Here is an 18,468-nt window from a genome sequence, read left to right on the forward strand (position 1 = left end):
AGAGGTATGGGCGTAGACACTGTAAGATTACTGCTGTGCGGCCACGTGTGGGCATTAGCAGGCCCCATCATATATGTGATGAGACTGATGGGTATTGTGCGATCGCTTGTAACGCCACAAGCTTGAAATCGTTTTGGGAATATGTGCTTGTAACCTTAAATGCCGCAGAGCAGCGGGCGGGTCTAAGTGAATCTCCAGTGAATCACACAGGAATATCACCTCTCCAGTGAAACACCCAGGAACATCACCTCTCCAGTGAAACACACAGGTGCAGTTCCTCTCCAGTGACAGACACATCAACAGCACCTCCCTAGTGACAGAGAAAGGAGCAGCACCTCTACAGTGATTCACACAGGAACAGCCCCTCACCAGTGGCACACACAGGAACAGCCCCTCACCAGTGGCACACACAGGAACAGCGTCTCTCCATTGGCACACACTGGAAAAGACCCTCTTCAGGGAAAATCACAGGAACTTCACCTCTCCAGTGATCCACAAAGGAACAGCACATGTCAAGTGAACACACACATGAACAGCACCTCTCCAGTGACACACACATCAATAGCACCTCCCTAGTGACAGAGAAAGGAGCAGCACATGTCCATTGAAACACCCAGGAACAGCCCCTCACCAGTGGCACACACGGAACAGCGCCTCTCCATTGGCACACACTGGAAAAGGCCCTCTTCAGGGAAAATCACAGGAACAGCACATGTCAAGTGAAACACACATGAACATCACCTCTCCAGTGACACACACATCAATAGCACCTCCCTAGTGACAGAGAAAGGAGCAGCACATGCCCAGTGAAACACCCAGGAACAGCCCCTCACCAGTGGCACACACAGGAACAGCACCTCTCCATTGGCACACACTGGAAAAGGCCCTCTTCAGAGAAAATCACAGGAACTTCACCTCTCCAGTGATCCACAAAGGAACAGCACATGTCAAGTGAACACACACATGAACAGCACCTCTCCAGTGACACACACATCAATAGCACCTCCCTAGTGACAGAGAAAGGAGCAGCACCTCTACAGTGATCCACACAGGAACAGCACATGTCCAGTGAAACACCCAGGAACAGCCCCTCACCAGTGGCACACACAGGAACAGCGCCTCTCCATTTGCACACACTGGAAAAGCCCCTCTTCAGGGAAAATCACAGGAACTTCACCTCTCCAGTGATCCACACATGAACAGCACATGTCAAGTGAAACACACATGAACAGCACCTCTCCAGTGACAGAAAAATGAACCTCACCTCTCCAGTGACACACACACAAAAAAACACACAAAAAAAAAAAATACACACGGTAACAGCACCACTCCAGTGACACACACACAGGAACAGCAACTCTCCAATGGCACACACATCAACAACACCTCTCTAGCGGCACACAAAATAGCGTGTATTTCGGGTGCTTGCGGGAAGTTTCACACGCGATTGGGCCTGGGCGAGCGGAGTACGTTGTTAGGGAGAATTCTCTGTTTAGGCTGAATTTCCTAACCTAGTGAGTCCCCCAGCAGCTTTGCTGGATTTCTGGAGTTTGTTTTTTCCATCCTGCCAAGAATGAGACTCTTTTTCTCCCACTCTTGGACATGAATGTGGTAAATTCCTTTGAATGTCAATGTGTTCTATGGGCTATGGGGTCTTTTACTCCATAGGGTCTCATATGTTTTACTATGTGTGTTACACCGCACCCTCCGTGCCGTAACACTGGGGCGTCCTAGAGGATCCCCACCATAGACTCCATACCCTGGGACTGACTACTGTCTCCCAGGGCATGTAAAGTCACCATTGGCTTTACTAGACCTAAATTTACTAACAGAACTAGTACAAACCATCCTATTGTGGATGTACTAGTAGGGGTAATTTGATTGCCCCTGGGTCTGTTATTCGAGGGGGCAGTGTCCCGTCCCCCACGTCGAGTTTTGGCTGGTGGCAGTGGAAACTACTTGTTATATTCGACCCCGAATATAACTCTATGGGATTCTTCCCATTGTTGGAGGTTAATACTTTTTCTAATTAGTCTCTAACCTACCGCTGGTTTATTTGTCTTAAATAAATCTACCGGTTGGTATTTTCTGCCAGAACTCGGTTTTTAAAATGGCGTCTGTGTTCGTCTCTGTAACTCCGAACCAAAGGTTGAGCCCTTTGTTCCACTTTTGGCGGGCTTCTACACAGAAGCCATCCAAAGTGGTGCCATTCTGTCTGGGTACCACGGGGGGTGTGGGAGGGGGTTTAGGCACCCTGTACTGAGTTACCTTGCCAACTCATGTCCACTCTGATGTGATTGGCCCAAGTGGTGAGCCACCCCGCTCACCATTTAGCGTGTTTTGATTGACAGCTAGGCTGAATGAATGGGGGTTTTCTGCATAAAAGCAGGGCTTTTGGGACTGGATCTTCAGAAGTCGCCACAGGACCTAAGAATCCGACGAGGGTAAAGCTTAGCCGACCTGCAACGACGACACCTCCGGTGGAGCCCTGCTGAACCGACTCACCACTTCCCAACGACAGAGGAGATCTCCCCGTCGGAGAGTCTTCTTCCCCTGACTGGTGGGCACAACCAGTCCCCTTTGCTTTTTCTTCGCTTTCAGGGCGTAGTGGTCGAATTGCCCGTGCTGAGCACCCCGGCAACCGGATAGCCATTAACCCGTACCGCGACCAAAAGGTGGTGCCTTGTAACGGAGCACTCCGCAGCTGGTCTCTTCCCTGGTGGTGCAACAATCTTCAACTTTCCTTCGACGACGAGATCATCTCTTCTCTTGGCAAAGTCCCGACTTGCATCCACCATCAGGAACAACTGCCCCCGCCGGAGCTGTCTCGCCACATACAAGGTACCGTGTCCGCCTGGCTTCCCTTGTGACGGTTAGCGTGAGGTGTCTTAATCCTTGCCTCTCCATTGGGTCGCCTCCAAGCCTTCTTAACTTTCTGTTCTGAACTGGTCCAATCTTTCTGTGACAATTTGCGACCAAGACTCGAAGTGCATTTCCACTGTCATACTTTTTTTTGGGGACATATCGCCTTGCCTCTCTCCGAGTGGGCCTGGCCTCTGAACTTTGCGATCTACAGTAGACCCTGCCTTACTTGCCTTGCATTTGTTCGTTAAAGTGTTGGTACCGAGTTTATTTCATACCCTGCCTTTTCTCTCGCGTCCTAACGAATACTAGAGTGCCATCTAGGTTAAAGCATTCACCTCTGTCTGCAAATAAGTGGTGCCGTTGAACCTAGACTTGTCAAACTATTGTTAGAGGAGTGAGATACTTATAGTAGTTGTGATTGAAGTTGTTTACCGTATTAGTGCCAGTGTGTTTTTCATAGATGTGTTTTTATAAATAAATAACTATATATCTTTACACCGAAGCTCTGTTCCGTGTTTGCTTGTTCTACTGTGTAAATTGCCCTATTTTTTATACTCCACATACGGCCTAACTTTTCTTGAGAGAAGTCTGACTGCTCAGCCACAGCTACCAAGTGAATCTGTGTGGTACAGACTGCTACCAAGTGGGTTTACTGCCAAACACCTGTAGTCCTAAATCTTTTGCAGTGGTCCCAGAGGGAACTGCACAGGTTTCCGCCTAACACCTTCACAGTGGCACTTACATGAACAGCACCTCTCCAGTGGCACACACAGGAACAGCGCCTCTTCAGTGGAAAAGCACAGGAACTGCACCTCTCCAGTGACATACACAGGAACAGCACCTATCAATAGACACAGGAGCATCACCGCTCCAGTGCACACACAGGAACAGCACCTCTCCAGTGACACACACAGGTGCAGTCCTTTCCAGTGACAAAGAAACATCACCTTTCCAGTGAAACACACAGGGACAGTACCTTCCCAGTGAGAGACACAGAAACATCACCTCTCCAGTGAATCATACAGGAACATCACCTCTCCAGTGAATCACACAGGAATATCACCTCTCCAGTGAAACACACAGGTGCAGTTCCTCTCCAGTGACAGACACATTAACAGCACCTCCCTAGAAACAGATTAAGGAGCAGCACCTCTACAGTGATCTACACATGAACAGCACAGTGACAGACATATGAACCTCACCTCTCCAGTGACACAAACGGCAACAGCACCACTCAAGTGACACACACACATGAACAGCAGCTCTCCAATGGCACACACAAGATCGACACCTCTCTAGTGGAACACACAGAAACAGCACCTCCACAGTGGCATTTACATGAACAGTGCACACCTCTCCAGTGACAAAGGAACAACACCTCTCCAGTGGAAAACACAAGAACATCACCTCTCCAGTGGCACACACTGGAAAAGCCCCTCTTCAGTGGAAAAGCACAGGAACTGCACCTCTCTAGTGACACACAAAGGAACATCACCTCTCAAAAGACAAAGGAGCATCACCTCTCCTTGTTCTTCTGCTTCTGCCGCGGCCTCGCTCTCCTTGACCTGCCGGGTGAGAGAGACACAGGGATGGGGAGATCCCTGGTCAAAATGAAAGACTTTTCTTAAGCCAAGGCTATGCAAGCAAACTGATAACAGAATTCCTAATGTAAGCATTTGCTAAGCCTTTCCCAGACAAGCCCCGGGCAGAAAATAAAGTAAATTAGATATTGCTTATATGCTGACATGAAAACCTCAAGTGAATACTTTAAGCTACTGATTGCTCTATGTGACCCTGCCATGTGTATTGCCCTTTTAAGATGTGTGACCCTCCCATGTGTCATGGCCAAAGCTAATAAAAGGAGGCCCTGCAGGCACGTGCATCAGAACGGCTGCAGACTCCACTGTGGAACTTCCGTTGTCTATTTCTCACACGTTGAGCCTGATGGTCTATACCGTGTGATCATGGTCCTGAAACCTTGGCCTGTAGGCCCACACTGTGTGATCACGGTCATGCAGGTTCCTGCTGGTCTGGGCCCCTCAGACCAGCCTGGTGCCCTGGGTTCAGCCCAGGCACCTACCATCCAGGATGCTGCCGGCATCCAAGGTGCCACTGGCACCCAGACCGTGCCCCCATGGCCTCACAGGGTCCTACCCTGCAACACCAGTAAGTGCAGGTGACCCCAGTACACTAACATGGTGCTGGGCCCGCAGCACCTGTGAGGCCGGTCGCGTGACTGCCGCCAGCCCAATACTGATCAACTGCTTATTGCCAAGTCCCAGGAAAGGAAGCAGTTAATGATTTTAGAATGCAATAAACATTTTGTAACTGTTGAATACATGCTAATGAATAAAAAGCCAGGGAACATTGTATAAGCAGCTTTCTCGTGCTTAAAGAATGCATTAACTGCTTGTAGAAGGGAAATGCTTAGAACTGTTTGGGAACGGTTATTTAAACATTCCAACTGCCTGAGGAGTTCTTGGTAATAGTTAAGCAGCATTTCTCTTTGCCCAGATGAGAGAGAGAGAGAGAGAGAGAGAGAGAGGAGGAAGAAAGAGGGGTAGGGAAAGGGGGAGAGAAGGAGGGGGAGAGAGAGAGAGAAGGGAGGAAGAAAGAGGGGTAGGGAAAGGGGGAGAGAGAGAAGGTAGTGAGAGGGCGGAAGGGAGCGAGAGATGGAGACAGAGAGATGGGAATGATAATTCAAGGTAGACACGTGTGCCCAGGAGGAGCTGCCCAATAGCCGGCCTGTAAAAGCGGCATTTACCCGATATCTGGCAATGAGATTACTCTCACTCCTTCCCAAAGTGGTTCCTGGGGTGACAGAGGGGGGGGGGGGGGCTCTAGGAGCGGAATAATACAGACATGGTGGAGCTGCAGTAGTGACAGTCACTGCGCATGCTCAGGAGAGTAGTCTCTCCTGGGCTTGTGATTAGTGTCTCTTGTTCTTGGTGATTAGTGTCTCCTGTTCTGCGCAGCCTCAGTGCAGTCCTGGGACCCTCCCCATCACCCAGTCTCCCAGGACGTTCCTCTCTTCCTTAGTGGGTTTGCTCTGAATCCTGCAAGAGGTCACTGCAGAATAATCCATTCAGGATCTCTAGGGAGAAATCCACCGAAGATCTCTAGGGAGAAATCCACCCAAGATCACTGGAGAGGAATCCACCCAAGATCGCTGGAGAGGGATCCATCCAAGATCACTGGAGAGAAATGGCTGGGCAAGAGCCAGATGAGGTGAGGTGCCTCCTGGGTTTTTTCTTTGGGGACAGGAGCCATTGCTGCCAACTGGGTCCATGTCATGGGGTTCATCTTCAGCCATCGCTGGCATTTTAGCCAAAAATGCGTTGGTTTCTGGGAGTTGTAGTTTCACGTGTCCGTCAATTATGTCCCGTTAAGTGTTAGAATTCCCAGCATGCAGTGTGATGTTGTCGAAACAAACAGGACTGGCTGAAGGGGCCCTTTATGGCATGGGGGCTTTTTCCAGGTGTGCAGCACGTATAATTGTATTTATGGAAGAGAAAGCTGAGTGCTTCTACCAGAAACACAGTGCATCAGTTATAAGGTTGGTGAGTGGACCAATGGCCTAACAGGGCACTTTACAATGGCAGTGAATAGTGAGCAGGAAATGATGGAGGTGGCAGAGGAGGAACATACAAGTGGCAAACCTGGGAAAGGGGCAGTATAGATTGCCAGTACACCATGTACATTATTTATACTTATAATTCCGTGTGTGGGAAGGTGAAGTTGTGGATTAATAGGGATGATGATACAAAACACTGTCTTCCAGCTATTGTTTCCCTCCTGCCGGTGCTTCCAGCAGGGAGAGGGATAGAAGGGGGCCGAATAACGGGCCTTCTGGTGCGCTGCTCGGGAGGCACAGAACATGTGTCACAGCAGTTTGGAATCATGCCCGAACTGCCCGCCTTCTGGCAGGGTGAGCCCTTTATTGTGCCTCACGTCACTGCGCATACGAGACATGAGGCATATTCGAACATTCCTACTTTTTCCCGACAAACTAAACACACATCTATAACAGTAGTCCTCTGAAACTCCCCTGTGCAAATCACGTCCGGCACAGGTGCAGGCTCTCTGCCTCTTCTTTCACCATTCATAGTCTCTTAGTCTCTGTGGGACCTTCGGGGCTGCCCTTAGGTTTTACCTGCTGGGCCTCTGCCGGGGTGTTGTCTCTTGGTCATCTGCCACCTCTGGCTCACCTCCATCTTCTCGATACGCCTCCTCATTTTTTACTTGCGGCTCTCCTGGCACACTGCTCTGTGTCGCATCTGTGGCTCAGGGTGTGCTGTGAATGCTCATCGTCTTCATGTGATTGTCTCTCCCTGTCTGTCCACATCTGCTGGGGCACCCTCTTGAACCAGGATGCGTTCCTGGTGATTGTCTGCTGTCACCATCATTCCTTCCGTTCGGATCACTGTCCAGGGTGCATAGTCGTAGCGTGTTTCCAGCTTGGACTTAGAGGGGTTTTGCAAGACCATTACATGATCTCCAACCTTGTGCTTGATTCTTCTTTCGTGTCTCCTGTCGCTCATATGACTGTTTGATGCGACTCTTTTCCTTTGAGTGCGGTCGCTATCGAGAATGTCCACCACCCTTCTAGGGTGATAGGCTATGGTTGAGTTCACCATGGTTATGCGAATAGGTGGGGACCACACTCTGATTCAATCTCTTTATATAAATGTTAGTGGGTTTATTCCGCTTTAGGTTGGTGTACAAAAATAATCAAATTTATTTTGGAGCAGACTGAAGAAAAGTCCAGAGACACCCGGACTTCGAATACAGCAATGCAGAAAGCTAGATGACAACATCAAGCTAACCACATGTTATTGAGCAGATAAACTACTTTTTGAGCACCCATATGACTTTGGTTTGCTAATTTTGGAACTAATTATTCACTTTGTCAACCACTTTTATTTATTTTTCCTCGCCCATTATATAACAACAGTGTAAGATTTTTGGAAAGAGATACCATAACCCCCAGCGGTACAGTCTGCGAGCGACTGATTAGCTTGATGTTGTCATCTAGCCTTCTGCATTGCAGCAGAGTTCACCATGGTCCCATACATGAGGTCTGCCGGGGCTATGTTGGTGGAGCTGTGGGGCGGCACCCTGTAGTTCCATAAGAATATGTACAGTTCCAGTTTCCAGGGCCTGTTTTGGGATATGGATATGCGCAACACTTTGTTGATGATCCTCATGAATCTCTCCACATCCCTGTTTGCCTGTGGCCACCTGGGCGTGATGTTGTGATGTTTGATGTTTAGGTCGTCCATGTATTTTTTAGCTCTGTCCCATGGAATGGCGGACCATTGTCTCTCATCATGCGTCTTGGCAGTCTGTCTGTTGCAAACATCTTCTTGAGTATGGGATTACAGTGTCATCCATTGTTGAGGATATGATCTCCACTTCCGGCTACCGCGAGTGGTCGTCAATAGCCACCAACAGTTATGTCCATTCTTGCACCATACAGAAGTCGACCATGATGGTGTCCCACCTTGACATCTTGCGCTCTGCCGACTAAATTGGCTAAGGGTTTGGAGGTGCTCCATGATCTGGCATCAATGTCCGGATGTGACAGTTTCCTCCACCTTGGTGTTGATGTGTGGGGAACCATACTCAGTGGTGTATTCTGGCCTTTGTCCTGATCATTCCCTGGTGCCCTTTGTGTGCGAGTGCAACAATTCTGTCATGTAAGCTGCTGGGGATGACTATGCAGGTGCCTCTCAGGATTAGCACTTCACTGGTGACAGACAGCTCCTGTCGTACTGTGAACATACCAGTGAGGAAGTCTCTGGCTGCTGGTGCACGGTTGTGTACATGGCGGAGGAATGATTTCCAGTCACCCACTATGATCGTGTTTTTCACTATGTCACAACAAGGATCGTTTTGGGTGGCCTCCACAATCTCGTCGATGCCGGCCGCCCTGGGCTTCATGGTGTATAGGATTTGACAGATGTGGTCTTTCCTCTCTTCTGCCTCACTCACCTCATCCAGGGTTGCAGCCCTCGGGTGCCTGGACAGGATGTCTGCTGGGTTGTTCGTACCTGCCTGGTAGGCCAATACGTACTCATACTGCTGTAGGTGGAGCAGCCACTACCCAATTCTAGCTGGAGGGTGTGCTGATGACCTTGTGATGATCGGGAGGAGTGGTTTGTGGTTCGTATATGCCCTGAACATTCGTCCATAGAGTTAGATGTGGACGTGTCGACAGCCCCAGAGTACCACTATGGCCTCCTTCTCGATGTGCGAATACCGCAGTCCAGTAGGCAAGAGCGGCCGGGATGCGTATGCAATCGGTTTGGATTCCCCTGCCCATGACTGTTGGATAAGGATGGTCTCAAGGCCAACGGGGCTGGCATCCACGTACAGTTTTGTCATTAGGGTTGGTTCGTAATAGGCCATCATTGTGTCTGAAGATAGTGATGTCTTGATTCACTCTAATGCTGCCTGGCATTCAGGGCTCCAGTCCTGCTTGATGTTTGACCTGGTGAGCTCTCTGAGTGGTTCGGACATGGTTGCCAGGTTGGGAATCAACCTACCGAAATATGTTCCCATTCCCAAGAAACTGTGTACTTCTGTGGGTGTTGTCGCGGGGAAGCCTCCTTTATGTCTGCTACCTTTTGTGGGTCTGCAGATATCCCTCGCTGTTTAAGACGTATCCGATGAACGTAATCTCTTCTTTCAGAAATTCCCATCTGTCCCGCTGGATGGTGAGGCCTGCAGTCGCTAGACTGCTGACCACCATTTCTAGGTGATGCATGTGCGCCTGCCTGTCTCTGGCATGGATGAGGATGTCGTCACTGACATTCCGCACTTCTGGGATCTCTTGGATCACCTCCTGAATAGCTTGTTGGAACACCTCTGTCACTGATGATATTCCGAAGCTTAGCCTCTTGTATCGCCGCATACCCAGATGGGTGGAGAAGGTTGCAATGTACCTCCAGTCTCGGTGTAGCTTTAATTGGTAGCCAGCGTGAGGTCAATCATTGAAAAAACCTTCGACCTTGTGAGGTCCTTGATTAGCTCCCGCTTAATTGCTGCGTTTACAAGCGCATGTCTATGCAAATTGGTACCTTCCTTGTTTTTTTTGGGCTTTTTCGTGACTAACATAAGCGATACCCAGGGCATTTGTCCAGTCACTTGTTCAATGATGTCAGCCTTTTTAAGTTCATGTAGCTCCTTAGACACCGGGTCTCTCATGTGAAATGGAGTTCTCCTATGGCGAAACCCCAGGGCAGTACTGTTGACTCAATATGTAGTTTTATAAGCTTGCCTTTTAGGCATCCAATGCCTTTGAGGATGCCAGGGTGTTTGGCTGGTAGGTTGATGATGTCAGTCCCCCCGCTGAGTAGGCATTTGATTCCAGCATTGACAACATAGATCTTTGACTTGATGGTGGTCTCGCCTCTGCTTAGTTCAGTTCTGAACCGTCCCTCTACCGAGAGTGGCGTCTTGCTGCCATAGGTAAAGAGGAGTGTTTTGGTTGTCTTGAGTTCCGGTTGGGGACGCAGTGTCCGGAATATGGTGGTTGGCATCACATTTACGGATGCTCCTGTGTCGATTGTCATGACTCTGTCTGGACACTGTATGTTTACGAGGCATTTGGGTCTTCTCCTTTTTCTTTTTCGGCTCTGAGTTTCCGTGGTCCAGTGCCGAGATCAGGTGGATTTTGCTCCTCTTCCTCGTTCTCCCAGTCCCCACCGCCATCGCTGTTTCTCCATGGTCATCACAGACTACGCTGCATCCAATTACTGAATTAAACAATACATTGGAGCGTGCCACAGAGTAAGCCGCATCTATTGACCATTTGAATGAATATCTAGAACCGGACCACCCTCTGGCAGAGCTTCACAGGCACTCAGTCTTTTCGTCATCTCCTGACTGTAACCAGGAGGCATATCACTATGCACATGTATTCACCACGCTGGGACTCTGTAGCGGTAGCACGTGGGCCTCCCACAGTACCCTTTATACCTAAATCCGCCTGAATACACTGAAGGGTCCACCCTTATCCAATTTTTTTCAGATTGCAGGGAGCCAGCACCTGGACCTCAGTGGTCTAGTTCTAGACTTTTCCCAATAGGGTAAGTGCTACCAAACCCACTCCAGATACATTAACAAAATAAGTCTTAACACATGAAGTGTGTTTTCTGTGCTGATCCCTGAAAGTATCACACAATATTGCCCCACAGGTACCACAGCATCCCGCTACTTCTAAGCGGTCACTATGCTTTTTTAAATTCCAGTCATCATTCGCAGGTAATTCAATTGTCTCGCCCACTAGATTAGTAACATCAACTAATCTGTACTGATTACTAAAACTATTGCATGTGTATAAACTAATACACTATTGCATGTGTATTGCAGATGTCACACACTTCCGGATTGCAACAGTTCACAATACACAGTACGTTCACCTCACCAGGGTTTTTTAAGAAATAAACTAGCATTAATGCCTAATTCTAATATGCCCTGTATATAGAACCCACCACTTAGATTCATTTCTGTCCTTCCTTTCAGAATTACACCATACGATATCCCATTGAATGAAACACCATTTCGATGTCATGTCCGGATGAAGGCTGATGTAACCACAGCACCTTCCAGCTGCTATACAGGCCGAAACACAGTGGTGTAGACAACCCAATAACAACACAGTATATTACCCCAACACTGTATAATTAACTGACTAATGGAGCAATTACCACATGTATACAGACCTAAGACACAAGGACCGCTCTACATAGACATGAGTCACTTTTTATGGATTAATTTGATTAACTTTATTGATTGTTTACATACATGTGATGTATGTCTTTTTCTCCTGTGGCACATTTTTCGATTGTATTGCATTTTATTGCTGTATTATCACCTCTACTGCTACTAATTGGGTAAATGGATTAAAAGAGTGGGTCACACCGTAGCCAGGCTCACCTTGATCATTTGCATATATATGTTTTACACAGACAGTTAGTGGCTGTGTAGTTATGGTTAAGTTGCTAATCCCATATGAAGAGCACTTTTTGGACGGCTTATAACTTCACTCTCCCTGAACAAATCCTCACCAAACTTTGCAAAAAAAGTATATGGGCACTCTGAATTTGGTGAAGTTTGGTCCAAGGGGGGCAAAGTTATAGGGGGGGTCCCAAAATGTCTTTTTTTTCTCATAGACTGAATGGGGAAAAAACTTTGCTCACGCCTAAAGCCCAAACCGCTGGACGGATTTTCACCAAATTTGCGGCAAGAGCAGCAGCTTGATCCCAAACATGTGCTTTTGTAAATTTGGTGACAATCCATCCAGTTGTTTTTTTTTTAAATGACCAAAAAGTAGGTCACAAAAAATGAGTGATATCTATGTCCGCTCCGCGGACACACTTCCCTGTTCGCTCCGCGGACAGGACACTGATTGGCCAATCAGCTTGCGTCATGTCCGCGGACATGCGGCGTGTTCGCTGATTGGCTGGAATGAAGCATGAGGTGCGTTGTATTGTTTTGATGCGCCTGCCATCATGGATAGGCGGACAGCGCTGCGATGAACGGGGGAGAAATACAACTTTGGCAAGTGTGTTGTTGTGTAAGAGTGCTTGGGGAGGGTGGGGGAGTGAGAGATGGGTCAAATGCTGTATTTGTTTAGGTGCCAGGCTCCCCTGGTGTGTTTGTCATGTCCGTGGCTGTCCGTGGACATATAAAATGCAATGCAGTAGCCCATATAGCCAGTTAAAATGTTTGATTCACTTTAACCCTCTTTAGGGCAGACTTAATAAAAGATAAAGCAACCTTCTTGACCAATTCCACCTCATTGGATCATTTCCAAGTGTTCCTGAAACGCATATTATTTATCCAAGTCTGTTCTGTCCTTGTTGAGCGATGTCTTGAAAGCAGAGGATGTGATGATTCATCTGATTATATTAGTGCCTATCTCTAATCCCATTTTACCCCTCAGATGATCCTTGCAGTGTCACTGATGAACCAACATTTCTAGTGTACTTGTATTCCTTTATATCTGTCATCATCTCCTTGGTGTTTTACTAAACTATTATGCACAGTAGTACATTTTAGAAGGCAAAGGGAATGTGCCTGGTCATTAATCTCAATAATATATATTTGATGGGCAATTCCCTAACCATGGACAGGCAGCTTTAGGTCTTAACATCTGTTCGTACACTGGGTCTTCTGCACACTTTATGGGTTATGCATCCAATCCACTCTATCTTTATTTGTGGACACTTGCAACATACTGAACATTGCAGATATATGAAAATGTTTGAGCAATGCAGCTTGAAATGCTCTGTACTATCCCTTAGGACTAGCATAGTTCCTTGCATTCTATATGGGTTGGAGACTTTGTCCTCACCCATATAGCCAGTTAAAATGTTTGATTCTATGGGTTTGATCTATGGGTGTGATATGCTGGCCATGGACTAGAGTCTTGGGTACATGGCCTAAGGCCACAACCACTGCAGCATATCACACCCATACATCACACCCATAGAATCGAATATCTATCAAATATTTGCAAATCTAGTTTGTGTACCATTTGATTTGTATAGTTTGCATGTGAAGTTTTGGCTACGTCATGTCATTAAGATTGTAGAGTTTGGTCAGAAGCACTGCAGTATAACATATCCATGGAAGTAAACATTTTGTATTGTGGTGTATGGTTAGATGTTTGCTTCAATGGTTGTGGTATTCTTAGGGAGAATTCTCTGTTTAGGCTGAATTTCCTAATCTAGTGAGTCCCCCAGCAGCTTTGCTGGATTTCTGGAGTTTGTTTTTTTCCATCCTGCCAAGAGTGAGACTCTTTTCTCCCACCCTTGGACATGTATGTGTGTAATTCCTTTGAAATGTCAATGTGTTCGATGGGCTATGGGGTCTTTTAATCCATAGGGTCTCATATGTTTTTCTATGTGTGTTACACCGCACCCTACGTGTCGTAACACGGGGGCGCCCTAGCGGGTCCCCCACCATAGACTCCATACCCGGGGACTGACTACTGTCTCCCCGGGCATGTAAAGTCACCATTGGCTTTACTAGACCTAAATTTACTAACAGAACTAGTACCAACCATCTTATTGTGGACGTACTAGTAGGGGTAATTTGATTACTCCTGGATCTGTTACTCGAGGGGGCACTGTCCCTTCCTCCTTCGTCGAGTTTTGGCTGGTGGCAGTGGAAACTACTTGTTATGTTCGACCCCGAACATCACCCTATGGGATTCGTCCCATTGTTGGAGATTGATACTTTTTCTCATTAATCTCTGACGTACCACCGATCTACTTATCTTAAATAAGTTTATCGAGTGGTGTCTGTGTTCGTCTCTGTGACTCCTAAACCAAAGGTCGAGCCCTTTGTTCCACTTTTGGCGGGCTTTGTACAGAGACCCTCCAAAGTGGTGCCATTCTGTCTGGGTTACCACAGGGGGGTGGGAGGGGGTTTAGGCACCCTGGACCGAGTTGCCTTGCCAACTCCGGTCGCACTCTGGAGTGATTGTCCCAGGTGGTGAGCCTTCCCGCTCACCACTTGGCATGTGTTGATTGACAGCTAGGCTGAATGAATGGGGGTCTTCTGCATAAAAGCAGGGCTTTTGGGACTGGATCTTCAGAAGTCGCCACAGGACCTAAGAATCCGACGAGGGTAACGCTGAGCCGACCTGCAACGACGACACCTCCGGTGGAGCCCTGCTGAGCCGACTCACCACTTCCCGACGACAGAGGAGATCTCCCTGCCGGAGAGTCTCTTCCCCTGACTGGTGGGAACAACCAGTCCCCTTTGCTTTTTATTCGCCTCAGGACGCAGTGGTCGAATTGCCCGTGCAGAGCACCTCGGAAACTGGATAGCCACTACCCCTGTACCGCGACCAAAAGGTGGTGCCTTGTGACGGGGCACTCCGCGGCTGGTCTCTTCCCTGGTGGTGCACCGGACTTCACTTTCCTTTGACGACGAGATCATCTCTACTCTTGGCCAAGACCCGACGTACATCCACCACCAGGAACAACTGCCCCCGCCGGAGCTGCCCTCCACAACAAGGTACCGTGTCCGCCTGGCTTCCCTTTCGTTCGGTTCGAGTGAGGTGTCTTAATCCTCTCCGTTCCGCTGGGTCGCCTCCAAGCTTTGCTCATTCTTTGTTCTGAACTGGTTCAATCTGCCGATAACAATTTGCTATAAAGACTTGAATGCATCTCCACTAGAGACTTTTTGGGACATCGCGCCTTGCCTCTCTCCGAGTGGGCCTGGCCTCTGAACTTTATGATCTATTGTGATTCTTGCCTTCCTGCCTTGCATTTTATCCGCTAAGATCGAACTGTGTTGATTTCATAACCTGCCTATCTTTTTCTCTCCCGTCCAAACTAATATTCGAGTGTCATCTGGGTTGAGGTATACACCTCTGTCTGAAAATAAGTGGTACCGGTAGAACCTAGAGTTGTCGATATTTTGCTAGGGGAATTGATCGTTTTCTACCTCGTAGAGTAATTGTGTTTGATTTGTTTGCCGTGATTTGCTTTAGTGTTTTTCATAGATGTTCTGTTATAAAATCAATACCTTGATATCTTTACACTAAGCCTCGTTGCGTGTTTGCTTGTCTTGCTGTGAAGAATTGCCCTATTTTGTATACTCCACATACTGCTCAACTTTTTTTGAGAGAAGTCTGACTGCTCAGCCACAGCTACCAAGTGAATCTGTGTGGTGCAGACTGCTACCAAGTGGGTTCACCGCCAACGCCTGTAGTCCTAAATCTTTTGCAGTGGTTCCAGAGGGAACTGCACAGGTTTCCGCCTAACACTACAACATAGGCGGTGCCACTTTACACCAATTACTACCCCTTCCAGTAGAACACCAAAACAAATTAGACTATTACAAACTTTCTACAGAGCTGCAATGGAACTACGCAGAGTGTTAAAACAAATTAAAATGCTACTAATAGATGAAGTGAGCACGGTCTCCAACCTAATTTTGGCTTTGATTCACCTCAGATTACAAGAAGTACTCAAAACAAACTACGAAGAGCTCTTTGGAGGAAAACACATTATTGTTTTAGGAGATCTTCTTCAATTGACAACAGTGAAAGGTGAACCTATTCTTAAGACCTTAGGACACAAACTCTGTCGTAAAACTGTTGGCAGCATAGGAAATGTCAACCTTTGGCAACATTTACAATACAGAGAATTAACTGAAAATATGCGCCAGTCTGCAGACCTCACAAATGCCAACATTTTAAAAAGTACTAGAGTTGGTGTACTACCTCAAGAAGCACAACCAATATTAAAAACCTGGCACATCCATGCACTGTATGGCCATAATTCATGTGCTACTGATGTCATAGAAAAATTAGCACACAAAAAATGTCACTTGTATTTCCTTGATGCCAACTCTTGCAAGCTGTTCAAAATTCAATGAAACAATGTTGAAAAAAGAAATGCAACCAATAATTGAAATTTGCTCCTCAGACAAACTGGATTTACATGGTATGACACTACCCATGTGTCAACAAGCCACAACAAGACTAAACACCTTAGAAAACTCTATCTCCAACACAGCTGGTTTGGAGAACATTTTAAAATTATTTTTAAACTATAGAGTAATGCTTAAATGTAACCTTGACGTGGAGCAAGGACTAGTTAATGGAGCACTTGGTACAGTTGTTGGCTTTCAAACATACCCACGTGACAACAACATTCAGTTTGTCAATATTCTCTTTGACAAATTATCAGAAGTAAAAGGATAGGACGCTCAACAGCTCGATTCCTTCTTTTCAAAGACATGTATGTACGCAGAAAGCAATTTTCTCTAACTGTAGCATACGCAGTCACTATTCACAAATCACATGGTCTTACCCTAGATAAAGCATTGATAGATATTGGGAATGCAGTCTTTAAAGAAGGCATGCGCTACGTAGCACTATCACGCTTACGTACACTTGACAGGCTATTTCTAATCAACTTTGATGCAATTAAAATAAACGCTGATATTCCTTGCATTTTAGAATACAATAGATTGGCTTGTTGCAGATTGCTAGATACCTGTTGTTGAATTTAACTGGTTATAGTTTTTTTATTTATATTCTCAAGTTGCTGATCTATCTGTTTGGTTGTTGCAGAATCTTGGGGCAGTTTGATACCTGTTGGCATATTCCAACTGTTTATTTCTTCTTATAATTTAGTGGTATTGATTTAACTGTTTGGTTGTTGCAGAATCTTGGGGAAATTAGATATCTGTTGGCGTATTCTAACTGTTTATAGTTATTTAATTGAAGTTGTATTAATGTTTATGCACTACAGGTGTTGGCAGTAAACCCAATTGGTAGCAGTCTGTACCACCCAGATTTACCTGGTAGCTGTGGTTGAGCAGCCAGACTTCTCTCAAGAAGAGTTAGACAGTATATAGAGTATACAAGATAGGTACTAAAATACAGTAGCACAAGCAAACACTGACCAGAGCTTTTGGTATCAAGTATATAATTATTTATTTAAAGACACACTTAGAAACACTCTAGCACTCTTATTGTAAGCAAGTTCAAAAACACAGTCACTATTAATATATATATACATCCCTTATTCCTTATTAGACAAGTCTTAGTTAACACCACTTATTTCCAGACAGAGGTGAGCGCTTAACTAAAGATGGCACTCGAATAAGTTAAGAAAAAGGGAGGGAAAAGGCAGAAATTAGAAACAGCACACAACACAATACTTTAGAAGCACTCAGCAAGGCAGGAAAGTCAAAGTCTACTTGTGAGCAAAATGTTCAGTGGCCAGGCTCCCTCTTGGAGAGAGTAGAACACCAATGCGCCCAAGATCACACAGTTTAAAAGGCTTGGAGAGTCTTGCAGAGAGTTTAAAAAGGAATCAGTTCAGCTCAGAAAAGTTCAGTTAGCCAGCCTAGGCCAACCCAAGTGGTAAATTGAGGATTTAAGGGACACCCCACACAGACCGTTGCGAGGGAGGCCAGGCGGACACAGTACCTTGAAAGTGGAGAGAATCCTCCAGCGGGGGCAGTTGTTCCTTGCAGCGGGTGCAAGTCACGGCATCGTCCAGAGGAAGAGATGGTCTCGACGTGGAGGAAAGCTGAAGGTCGTTGCACTGCCAGGGAAGAAACCAGCCGCGGAGTTCTCCGGTAAAAAGGTACTACCCTTTTATTCGCGGTAGTGGAAAAACGTGGTATCCCAGTTGCCGGGGTGCTTGGCACAGGCAAGGCGGCCACGAGATGATCCGAGAAGGCGAAAAGGTGAGTAAACTGGTTATCCCCGGCAGTCAAAGGAAGAAGACTCTTCGGGATGAAGATCTCCTCTGTCGTTGGAAGAAGTGGTAGTCGGTTCAGCAGGGCTCCACCGGTGGTGTCGTCGTTGCAGGTCAGCTCAGCTTCTCCCTCTTCGGATTCTTTTGTCCTGTGGCGACGTCTGAAGTCCCAGTCCCCAAAGCCCTGCTTTTATGCAGAAAACCCCCATTCATCAGTCCTAGCTGTCACTCAAACATGCTAAGTGGTGAGCGGGAAGGCTCACCACCTGGGCCAATCCCTCCAGAGGGCGACCTGAGTTGGCAAGGCAACTCGGTCCAGGGTGCCTAAACCCCCTCCTACACCCCTGAGGTAACCCAGACA

At 47.0% G+C, this 18,468-nt stretch overlaps 1 pseudogene; it reads left to right on the plus strand.

The window, feature by feature from the left end:
• The window catches only part of LOC138528231 (zinc finger protein 208-like), a 262,378-nt pseudogene that overhangs the window by 166,984 nt on the left and 76,926 nt on the right, over positions 1-18,468 (plus strand).

This window comes from Ambystoma mexicanum, chromosome 7q, assembly GCF_040938575.1.
Source record: "Ambystoma mexicanum isolate Mex_15411 chromosome 7q, UKY_AmexF1_1, whole genome shotgun sequence".
Lineage (NCBI taxonomy): Eukaryota > Metazoa > Chordata > Amphibia > Caudata > Ambystomatidae > Ambystoma > Ambystoma mexicanum.